The sequence below is a fragment of the Tasmannia lanceolata genome, unplaced genomic scaffold, assembly GCF_043159265.1.
Source record: "Tasmannia lanceolata isolate RefF3 unplaced genomic scaffold, GAP_Taslan_0.1 ptg000023l, whole genome shotgun sequence".
Lineage (NCBI taxonomy): Eukaryota > Viridiplantae > Streptophyta > Magnoliopsida > Canellales > Winteraceae > Tasmannia > Tasmannia lanceolata.
In genome coordinates, this window is record NW_027518700.1 from 12,963,428 (window position 1) to 12,975,540 (window position 12,113).

At 39.7% G+C, this 12,113-nt stretch overlaps 1 pseudogene; it reads right to left on the reverse strand.

Moving 5' to 3' along the window:
* Positions 1-6,701: 6,701 nt before the first annotated feature.
* Positions 6,702-11,407, reverse strand: LOC143855798 (heat shock 70 kDa protein 2 pseudogene; annotated as a pseudogene).
* Positions 11,408-12,113: the final 706 nt, after the last annotated feature.

The window sequence follows — 12,113 nt, forward strand, 5'->3', positions numbered from 1 at the left end:
TTGCGGGGGTTGGACAGAATCCCATGACTCCGCAAAGGTTAGCCGAATGCCTTACGGAGTGAAATTAATTCACTTTGGTTTCCGTACATGAAAATTTGAGTGACCCTTTACAATTCATTTCGTAATGTCCAAAAGAGACATTTAAATTAAGGTTGAATCACTTTGGCTAGGGATTCAGTTATCTTCAAGACAGTTTACATATTTTTGAAGCAAATTCTTAGCATTAACAAGAAGATCCTCTTTAACGTAGAGAGATGTGAAACAAAGTAGGTGGATGAAATGAAAACTAGAGTTATATAGGGCTGTTGAGGTGAAAAAATAGTAACAGTGACTTTGTGTTGGATTAAAATCCAATGCAAAGGAACTTTAGGGGGTGTTGTAGATGAGGACACAAACACAAAGGGTGGTTGCTATACCGAGGTTCGATGCATACAAAAGAAGAGGAAAATCACACCTTGAAAGAGAACCAAACTAGTCTCACATCCAATCTTCGATTGAGGGAAGAAAGACCAACCATGGTCTCTCGTCCAAAAGCCGCCCATTTTAATCACAAGTTAAAAAGAGACTCATTTTTTCCATAAAGGCTTGGTTTGTAAGAAAGGCAACTGCCTTGATCGATCATGGCAACAATTAAAATTTATTAGGTAAATTGCCTTGCTTGCCCATGACCAATCCAAAATTGCCCTCAAATGTAAACTGGGGGTTCTAGAGGAATGTTTGGAAACCATAAAAAAAATCATGGAATCCATGTTTTTTTTGGACGTCGCGCGATTCCTTGGAATTTTGTTTACATGGTTGCCAAACATGCTTTTCTTAAATTGGTGTTGTTGTCCTTCAAAAACAAGGAGCACAAATCTACACAGAACTCAAGTGCCTGCCCACCTGTCAAAGCTTGTGTTAGAGAACTTCGAACATTGTTATTTTCAAGGAGAGGATCAGGGAGCTTCCAAAAAGCCATCCCTAATAAACTACTTAAATACCCTTGTGTATTTGATAAGGGGAGGGTACCCTAGCAAAAATCACCAAAGAGCATTTACTTTTACATTTTTCAGTGCTAAATGTAAAAGGCGCGCTTCAGTTTAGTATTCCTCATTTGAAAAATGATAAACATATCCTTAAAAAGATTGTGGGTTCCAACCGCTCTCACACCCACTGTTTGAGAGAGAGAGAGAGAGAGCAAAACTCCATTCATTTTATGAGAGAGAACAAAGCTCCATTCATTTTATTTATAAAGACACACATATAAGCTAAGAAACAAGAGCACCCACATCATCTAAATAAAAACAAGCTAATTCCCTTCAAACAAGAGCACCCACATCATCTAATTCCCTTCTTTTTTTTTGATTGGTAATTCCCTTCTTATTCTCACCTAAATAAAAACCAGCTAAGAAAGGCTCCTCTATATTTCACTTCACCCTGCAAGCCATATTCAAGAAAAAAACACATATATAGAAATTAGTAAGCTATTCTATTGGAATTAAACAAAATAAAAGAGCTAATAGATGTCAGCTGATAGAAGAAAAAATTGTGGAAACTATGTAGAAATTCTCCCACCATACTTTATTTAGTTAAGCAATTGATTGGCACTTTAGGAATTTCCTATTAGAAACCTACAGTGCCTTACTAATCCAAGAGCTATCATGGCCTTTTAAAATTAAAACACTTCTAATGCAATACATAAATCTCATTAATACTTCATTTAGGACCTTTGCTTAGAAGACTTAGTTACTAATAACAAAACATCATATATATAAGATTTTGATAATGGCACCCAACTCAGAAAATAACACTTTCAAAACTACCCTATTCTAAAAGCATGGGTTTTGGCGAAGGCACCCACTCCAGGCAATTAATCCTAAACTCGACTTTGGTAATGACACCCATTCCGAGCAATTAATCCTAAACTCGATTTTGATAACGACACCCATTCCCTAAACTGGATTTTGGTAACGACACCCATTCCAAGCAATTAATAGTAAGTCTAATGTTGGTAACGACACCCATTCCAAGCAATTAATCGTAAGTCTAATGTTGGTAACGACACCCATTCCAAGCAATTAATCGTAAGTCTAATGTTAGGGCATGAAGGGAGCTTCTTTGAAAGAGCTATGCACCTTTCTAAAGTCAATCAAGGGATAGGTCCACCATCGATCTAGAGCTCTTTGAAAGCATTGGTGAAGAGGGACTTGGTATTCTCGCCATCTTCCCAATTTAACTCTTCAAACCATTCCCTTTCCGCTTTAAATATTTGAATGCTAGGGCAGGAAGGGAGCTTCTTCAATTTTGTACATCTATGTATCCGCATCGTTTCCAAGGAAGTGAAAGACACCCTCGTACTACCAATGCTTCTTAATCCCTTTACTCGCTTAAGCTGTAGGTGGCGTAAATTACTCTAGGATTTGATGTTTCATGCTTCTCATCTCTCTCTCTCTCTCTCTCTCTTGCATAAATTACTTTTTGCTTTTACAACAAACATTTTATGGATGCCACCACCATCGTCACCCAAACCATGCATAGGGTAGAACCCACTATTTTTAACTCATTTTATGGGATGGGTCCTGATGATGCCGAAATCCGCTCTACACGATCTAGGAGTGATAGAGTTGATTCTGTAAATAACTTATACTCGCAGAGTAGATGTTAGTAGAATCAGGATTATAATACTTCAATATTTAAGCTAGAAATCGGAATCACGGGGGAATTGAAGGGAAGAAGATGAAGTGCAGAAGTATTACCAACGAAGAAGAGGGGGAGATGATTGTGACTGAACTTGGTCTTCCCAAGTTGCCTACGTACCTCTTTATTGAGGATCAAGTCTCACGTAGTTCCATTAAGAAGGCGAAGGTCCCTTTTTATAGAGAATAGAGTCCATAATAGTTAGAATCTTGCTGTTTTTAGGAGTTTTTCCTAATTGGTCGACTTCCCTGGGAGATAAGTTTATATCTATTTTTAATAGATATCTTGTTTCCCTGTACAAGCAAGTTACTACTATGTGACTCTTTTATTTGGAAAGCCACCGCCTTAGGGCATATTGCCTCTTGAGGGGCGGTTTGCCAATTATGAACGTTGCTATTTATGTGGGGAGGATAAGATTTTATCATCTTTCCTATCTAAAATCAGTTGGTCGGTTTCTAGTTAATTGGAAGTGTCACGTGTCATTCATCCACGGTAAGTGCCAATTTTACCCCTAACATATTGCCCCCCACTTCCTCGAGCCATCTTTGGGTCGAGGAAGTAGTTTGGGGATTCTTGAAGAAGTAATGGGCTTATCAAGTGCCTGAAAATTGGTTGAGGTTACTGGAGTTTTGGAATGGGGTTTTCAAGTCTCTGGGATTGGGGTTATCTAGTATAAAAATGAGGTTATCAAGTCCCTGAAAATTGGTCGAGGGTACTGGAGTTTTGGAAGGGGGTTTTCAAGTCTATGAGATTGGGGTTATCTAGTATCAAAATGGGGTTACCAATTTCCGAATGGGCTTATCAAGTCCCTGAAAATTGGGCTTGGGTACTGGAGTTTCAGAAGAGGGTTTCCAAGTCTTTGGGATTGGGGTTATCTAGTATCAAAATGGGGTTACCCATTTACGAATGGGCTTATCAAGTCCCTTAAAATTGTCCGAGGGTACTGGAGTTTTGGAAGGGACTTTTCAAGCCTCTGGGATTGGAGTTATCCAGTATCAAAATGGGGTTATGAATTTCTGAGTGGGCTTATCAAGTCCCTTATGAACACGTTTTTACTTTCTGTTTTTTTTTCACTCATTCATTTCACCGTTTTTTTCTGTCTACCCTACGATTCATCTCCTCATCCGCCATTGAAAGGGTGAAGGAGAAATGCAAAACCCTAAAATAAATGAAAAACAAAACCTAGATACAGAGAGATAGGTGGCAATGAACTCACGTTTCAAGTTTTCGAGCTTTCTCGCCTCCCAAGGTGGCTAAACGATGAAGAAGATGACTGGTAGGCTAGAAAAAAAAGTTGAAAATGGAAAAGTAAAAAAAAAAGAAGAGAAAGAAGAGAGAAGAGGGAAAAGTGGAAAAGCAATACTTGTTGCTTAAGAAAAGGGCATTTTCGTCCAGCTTTTACTGACAAGACCTCTTTTGTCCATCGTTGATAATTTCAAAAAAGCATGGGTCCTGTTGATAATTCCGCCTAATTTTTGTACCCCATTGTTAATTGTTCCTTCTTCTTTTTTGGCGGTTAGGCCACCATTTCAAACCTCATGTGCTGATGGGCGGGTCCCACCATCTTCCCGCAAAACCCATGCAAAGGTTGGAGCCCTCTATTTTTTTACCTCATCTTCCAAGAAATTTTTTTAGGGAAATGATTTCAGCACTCGAGTGTTTTGATAAACATGAGCTCCACTTGTTTTTCGTGTAGTATTTAAAGGGTTTTAAGAGCTTTTTGAGAACCGTAATATCCTGTGACATCATTTTAAATACTACACGACAAACAAGTAGAGCGCATGTTTATCAAAACACTTGAGCGCTAAAATCATTTCCCTTTCTAGGGAAATGATTTCCATGGAGAATTTTTAATGGAATTTTTTCTATGGTAGATTTTTTTCCCACACCTTATGCATAGCATTGGTGGGGCCCATCATTTTACAAAACATGTTCTGATAAGGTGAGGTCCATAATTTTACACCCATGCACTGGGGTGCACAAACTCAGAATTAGACCTACGACCTGGCCAGCAAAATGCACTTTGATGATGCATGGGCGCGCTTCAGTTTAGTATTCCTCATCTGAAAAGAGCATTTACTTTTCAAATGAGGAATTAGACCCAAAGAGCATTTACTTTTACATTTTTCAGTGCTATGACAAATGCACTTTGATGATGTGGATCCAATGGGTGCGATGTGGATCCAATGGGAGCCCTTGCGGCTGGTTTTTGCAAGGGCGCGCTTCAGTTTAGTATTCCTCATTTGAAAAATGATAAACATATCCTTAAAAAGAGACACTAACGAATTATATAGAAACAAGAGCACCCACATCATCTAAATAAAAACAAGCTAATTCCCTTCAAACAAGAGCACCCACATCATCTAATTCCCTTCTCTTTTTTTTGATTGGTAATTCCCTTCTTATTCTCACCTAAATAAAAACCAGCTAAGAAAGGCTCCTCTATATTTCACTTCACCCTGCAAGCCATATTCAAGAAAAAAACGCATATATAGAAATTAGTAAGCTATTCTATTGGAATTAAACAAAATAAAGGAGCTAATAGAAGAAAAAAATTGTGGAAACTATGTAGAAATTCTCCCACCATACTTTATTTAGTTAAGCAATTGATTGGGTCATCCTTATGGCAACAGATCATGCTAATCCAAAAATTCAAAAAAAGAGACACTAACGAATTATGCCCATCTCTCCTACTTTCCCCCTTTAAATAAGATTAATAGGGAAATATCTCTCTTTACACTACCATTTAGGAATTTCCTATTAGAAACCTACAGTGCCTTACTAATCCAAGAGCTATCATGGCCTTTTAAAATTAAAACACTTCTAATGCAATACTAGTTACCTAAATTGAAATCCCTAAAGAGCATAAATCTCATTAATACTTTATTATTTAGGACCTTTGCTTAGAAGACTTAGTTACTAATAACAAAACATCATATATATAGGATTTTGATAATGGCACCCAACTCAGAAAATAACACTTTCAAAACTACCCTATTCTAAAAGCATGGGTTTTGGCAAAGGCACCCTTTCCAAGCAATTAATCCTAAACTTGACTTTGGTAATGACACCCATTCCCAAAACTCGATTTTGGTAACGACACCCATTCCAAGCAATTAATCTTAAGTCTAATGTTGGTAACGACACCCATTCCAAGCAATTAATCGTAAGTCTAATGTTGGTAACGACACCCATTCCAAGCAGTTAGTTATAAGATAAATTTTGATAATGGCACTCATTAGAAAAAAAAGTAGCCGTAAGTTCAATTTGATAAGGACACCTATTTAAAAAAAATTCACAATGGGCCGGGCATTACAAATGAAAAGGAATGGCATGGTGACAGAAAGGGCAGACCCAGGAGTTTGGCATAGAATGAGATCATGGCGTGTATTGTTAACGGAGAGGTGATGTGAATTTCACCTTCGAGAGTTGGGTGGCCCAAGGAGGTAGGCATGGTTCGAGGCTCAATCAATTCACTCCCAGTAGCTCTTTCTAAATGAGTGCACGTAAAGTTCAAAAAGCAGAAGTGAGTTCATATCATTTTCTCTTTCACCATATATCGTACACTTTTCCATCTAGGCCAAACTAGCAAACATGGTATACTTACAGCCTTGTGGCGAAGGTAGGGTGGCCAAGTCACTGACCTTGGTTTGTCACTGACTTGGGTGGGGGCTCCTTGGTATTCTTATCTAAAGCTGCTTTCTCCTCTAACCAAAAGCTATCAGCTCCTCACGAGTAGAGGTTCGAATCATCAGTGAATCTCAAACTACTAAATAATAAGTTCTATAACAGGACAACCAATAGGGTACTATTCATTCATCTTGGCCACTCTTTTATCCCACCACATTGGGGTGTGGCTTTGTGCAGGGCATGTCATGCCCGGATTCAAGGTTCAAGACTATGCTATTCTCTGGGTGGAAGAGAAAAAAATGTCGCTTTCAAGGAATGAGATCATGGCTCCATAGAAAATACGAGTCAGAACAAACATTTTCGAAAATGCAATAAACCAGAGCACATAGAGAAGATTTAGAACATCCTACATCATTTAGATTTCATCAATTGAAATATGCTATGAGAAGTGATAACCAAACAAAATAACCTTCTCAAGCATTAGCCACCAAAAAAAAAAAGCTCGCTCTATCAATAAATGCGAGCACAAAATACCACAGGTTCTTAGAAGAAAAGTTTTCAGGAAAAAAAAGGGACAAACGCAAACAAAAACAGAAATTCAGACTGTAGTTTAATCAACCTCCTCGATCTTGGGACCAGCGCCACTGCCTCCGGCCGAGGGAATATCATCATCATCCATGCCGCCGGCCATGCCACCAGCACCCCCCTCGTACATCTTGGCAATGATGGGGTTGCAAATGCTCTCAAGCTCCTTCATCTTGTCATCAAACTCATCAGCCTCGGCCAACTGGTTGGCATCCAGCCACTGTATGGCCTGTTCTATAGAGTCCTCAATCTTCTTCTTGTCAGAAGCACTCAGCTTAGAACTGATCTTCTCATCCTTAATTGTGTTCCTCATGTTGTAGGCATAGTTCTCCAACGCATTCTTTGACTCCACCTTCTTCTTGTGCTCTTCATCCTCCAACTTATACTTCTCAGCCTCCTGGACCATCTTCTCGATCTCATCCTTGCTCAACCTACCCTTGTCGTTGGTAATGGTGATCTTGTTCTTCTGTCCAGTGGTCTTGTTCTCGCCATCTTCCCAATTTAACTCTTCAAACCATTCCCTTTCCGCTTTAAATATTTGAATGCTAGGGCATGAAGGGAGCTTCTTCAATATTGTGAGAAGAGGGTGTTTGGTACCAAGTCCCCGTGAGAATTGAACACGAGACCTCAGACAAGGTTCATGAACCCTTACCACAAACACAGCTGTGTGGGATTGGTCGCTTCTTCAATATTGTACAGCTATATATATGCATCGTTTCCAAGGAAGTGAAAGACACCCTCGGACTACAAATGATTCTTAATCCATTTAATTGGTGAAGCTGTAGGCGGCGTAAACTTGGGAGTGCATTGTTGAGAACTAGCATGTTATCCCCCTCTTCTATAATTTCCTCAATTTTATCACAATCACGGATGCCAAGATTCTCCTACTTATCCAGTTGATGTACAACGTTAGAGGAGAAGAGAGTACCACTCAACTGTTCACAGGAACCAATCCACAAGATTTTCAATTGTCGGAGACTTAGGCTTCCATGTCCCATAATTAGCTTCTTCAGATTTGGTAACCCAAAGAGCTCGATCCACTCAATATTGTGTCCTACGTCTCCGTTGTCTATAATGCAATCCACTTGAGAAGTGAGAACAATTGGTAATTTCAAGGTTTCTTAAGGTCAGAGAATGGCCTGCTATTTCAGAAATTCCTCGTTTCAGACCGTTACATTCATGAATACCTATGACATCTGCGTACTCTTGTATTATCTTACAGCAAGGAGGGAAATACTCACATCCACAGACGCACAATTTTTTATCGCCATACGGTGGAATCAGATCCATATCGTTTTCGCCAAATTCAAAATTGAATTTCCTCAAACTCGACAGTTGTCGCCGATGGAAAGAATCTTGAGAAAGACGATCAATATCCTTTATTGTGATATCAAGTGAGTACAGGTGTGTTAACGTTGCTAGCTCTGCTAAGCTATAACCAGTGCCTTCATTCACATCTTCTAGCCCTCCTTCCTTTGCCCATTTTATAGGTGTCCCGTGTTGGGTATATAATATAACCCATGTATGTTCTAATATAAGCCCAATAAGATAATGGACCGGTGTAGTGGGCCTATTTGGGCTAGAGCCCACTAACCTATTAAAACCCTAGTGTATCTAATATATATAGGGGCTGGAGGCAACAAACTTGGTATTCCAAATTAGATACCTTGGGTGTAATGCTTCAAGCAACCTCTTGCTTGACCTAATTACTCTAACAATCTTGAAGCAACCTCTTGCTATAACCAGTTGTTTTGGTCTTAAACAAGCACCTAAATTGTGGCATCAAAAATTTGACAAGGTGGTAAAGAGCTTTGATTTTCAGACCAGTTACTTAGATAAATGCCTTTACTTTTGTTCTGTGTCGAATAAGGTTACAATTATTTGCTTGTATGTAGACGATATGTTAATTCTTGGTTCCGATCTCTCTCTAGTGAGTGACGTGAAAACCACTTTGGCTAAAGAATTCGACATGAAAGATCTTGGTGTAGTTGACACCATTCTTAGTATGAAAGTAAGTTTTGAAAGGCAAGGTATTACTCTTAGCCAAGCCCATTATATTGAAAAACTACTTTCTACATGAGGATACAGTGAGTGTAAACCGATTGAGACACCATTTGATTATACCAAGAAGCTGATCTCTAATGAAGGAGATAGTGTGAATCAGTTAGATTATTATAAACTGATTGGTAGTCTCATGTATGCTATGAGTTGTACTAGGCCAGACATAGCCTTTACAGTTGGCATGCTGAGTCGTTTCACTAGTAATCCTGGCCATGAGCACTGTGATACCCTTATGAGGCTGCTGAGATACCTTAAGGGTACTCAAGTATATGCTCTATGTTATAATGGCCATCCTCCTATGCTGAAAGAATATTCTGATATGTCATGGGGATCAGAATTAGGGGACATCAAATCTACTGCTGTTGTGTGGAAGTCGAATTGGAACTTTATGCTCTCACTTCAGTTGCAAAAGAAGTAGAAGAGAAAAAGAATCTAATTATGGTTATGGACATTCCACTGACCCCGTTAAGGATTAGATCCTTCAGTGTGTTCTGTGATATTCAAGCTACAACTATGGTTGTGACGAACTCACTCTCTCATGGTAAGAGGAGATATCTTGGGCTGAAAATACCATGCTGAATTATCTCAAGAACACGAGATTATCACTTTGATTGATAGGAAATCGAAGGATAATATGGCCGATGCTCTCATATAGGGGCTGACCAAAGATCGAATATTCAAAACTGTGGGGGAGATGGGGTTAAAGTCTGTATAGACAGGACTTAACCTACATCCATGTTATTTTGAATCTTCGAATCTCCCTTTTGACCAAGATAGGCACTTGATATGTTTCGACGATGTTTACAGTTGTTGTGTGTCATTCCACATTTGATGACATGTCCTTTTTGGGAAAGGTTGTACATTCCAAACTTGATGATACAACTTAACTCAAATATGGATAAGATGACTGTAACATTCCAAAAAGAAACATGAAATGGTTCTTTGCAAAAGAAACTATTTGGTCTTGTTCTTTAATGAAACTTGACAATTAGGAATGATTATTTGCAAAAGAAGCTGTTTAGGTCTTGTTCTTTATTGAAACTTGACAATGATGCTTATGGTGAGAGTGATACTGATACTTTTTCAGCCATTTTGAATTGTACTAAGTTCTACTTCAGGTAGAACTAGATACTTTCGTGAATTATGGAATTGTACTAAGTTCTTCTTCAGGTAGAACTAGATACTTTAGTGTTTTACACAAATGATTGGATTCATTTCATGAAATCCATATTTGGTAATTCACAGGGATTGGCGAAAAAGGAGGAGCTTGTCTTGATTTGGACTTTGATGAAGATGACTTACTTGATGAGTAAATCTTCTAAAGTCATAAAGACTATGGTTACATTTCAGTATGCATAGAGTTCACTTTTTTGTAGAACTTTATTTTGGATCTCGATGAGAATCATACCTCATGAATGAATTCATCTAAGATCAGTGGGGTTCACTTATATGTGAAACTACCTTTTGGTTGAGTTTAGCTTGTTGTATATCTAAAACTCTTGGTTTGTCATAAAAGGATTCATGTTTTCAGTTGGATTACAGATCTTTTATGATATAGACCATATGGTGATGTGGATGATTCGATATTTTATTTTGAACATTACACTATTGTAGACACCCCATTTTGACCAAGCCCTAAAAACAAAAGCAAAACAAAAAAAAAATTTGGAAAATCCCTCGGCAGCTGGACCCGGATAAGTCCTCGAGAAAAGAAAAGAAAAAAATAAATAATAATAACCTATAAATTAGCAGCTTAAGGCTCCAGGGTTAAATCTGGGATAGCTTGAGACCGTCAGTGGGCCCCATGGAGTTTCGTCGAGATTCAACAGAATTTACCTGGGTAATGGGATTTATTTCGGAAAATAGTGCAGAAGAGGGTCGAATTAGTCAAGTCAGGGGGTGACCTGGGCAGAAAAAAACCAGTGAAAATAAACCAAAAGAGGGTTGTCCCTGGGAAAAAGAGGGAGCCAAATTTATGCGCTCATCAAGCGTGGGTTTTGGTGCGCTTATAGGATATTGGTGTGCCGATATCATCCCCCAAAACCTACCTATATATGGCAAAGAGAGGGGAGAGAAGCCCTAATTTTTCTTTTCACCCTTGTTAGCTGCAAAAAAAAAAAAAAAATAGAGAGGGAGAGAGCTTGAACCACTGCCTCCACCACCATCTTCTTCCACCTCCGGCCAACCCATCCTCACCATTGCCAGCCACCTTCATCTTCTTCCTATCGCCACCACCTCCGAATCTCAGCCACACCCGCACAGAGAGAAGAGAGGGAAAGAGCCTCATTTTTGCAAGAGAAAAAATCGAAACAAAGAGAGGGAGGAGAAAGAAGAGCCGCCGGCCATCCATTTTTTTCGGCAACCCCCATCACCGTACTCCATCTTCACCATCTTCTTCCACCTTCGGCCACTCCTCCGGCCAACCCATCCTCACCATTTCTACCTCCTCCTCCATCTTCATCCTCCAACCTCATTCCCGCCGGCCGGCCGGCCACCTTCTTCCACCTCTGCAACTACTCCGGCCGAACCTCCTCCACAGCCACCCATCTCCTTCATCAACCTCCTCTGCTGCTATCCCATTCAAACCCATTTCAAACCCCCACGGAATCCGAGACCACCACCACCATTTTCTTCCTCTTCTTCTCCATTCCCTCTCTACCAAACCCTTCTTCTATCCCCATCACCGCACCCATCTCCACTCCTACAAACCCCAACCACCATGGATTCCAGCAAACCCCACCGGAATCCGAACCTAACCCTTGTTTTCTTCAAAACCCACATCAAAACCCCTTTTCCACCTAGATCCGCCGCCCAAATCCCTTGTTTTTACAATTTTTTCTATCTTTATGAAACCCCATTTCATTTCATCAAAACCCATTTCATTTTTTTTTCTATTCCCCACCATCACAGCCACCGTACCCCCCATTAAAACCCATATTCCACCCCATCAACCACCTCCCTTTCCAACCACCACCTCCACTCCAACCAGTTTCGTCCCCACCACCGTTTGTACCCTCACCAGATCTCCCTTGCTTTAAATCATCCTTCGATCCCATTTGTTAGCCCCATCATCATCAAACCCCCATTTCACCCACCCTCAAAGCCCCAGCCGTTCATCTTCTCCACCTCACCACTGTCATAATTGGACCTTGAAAATCTTG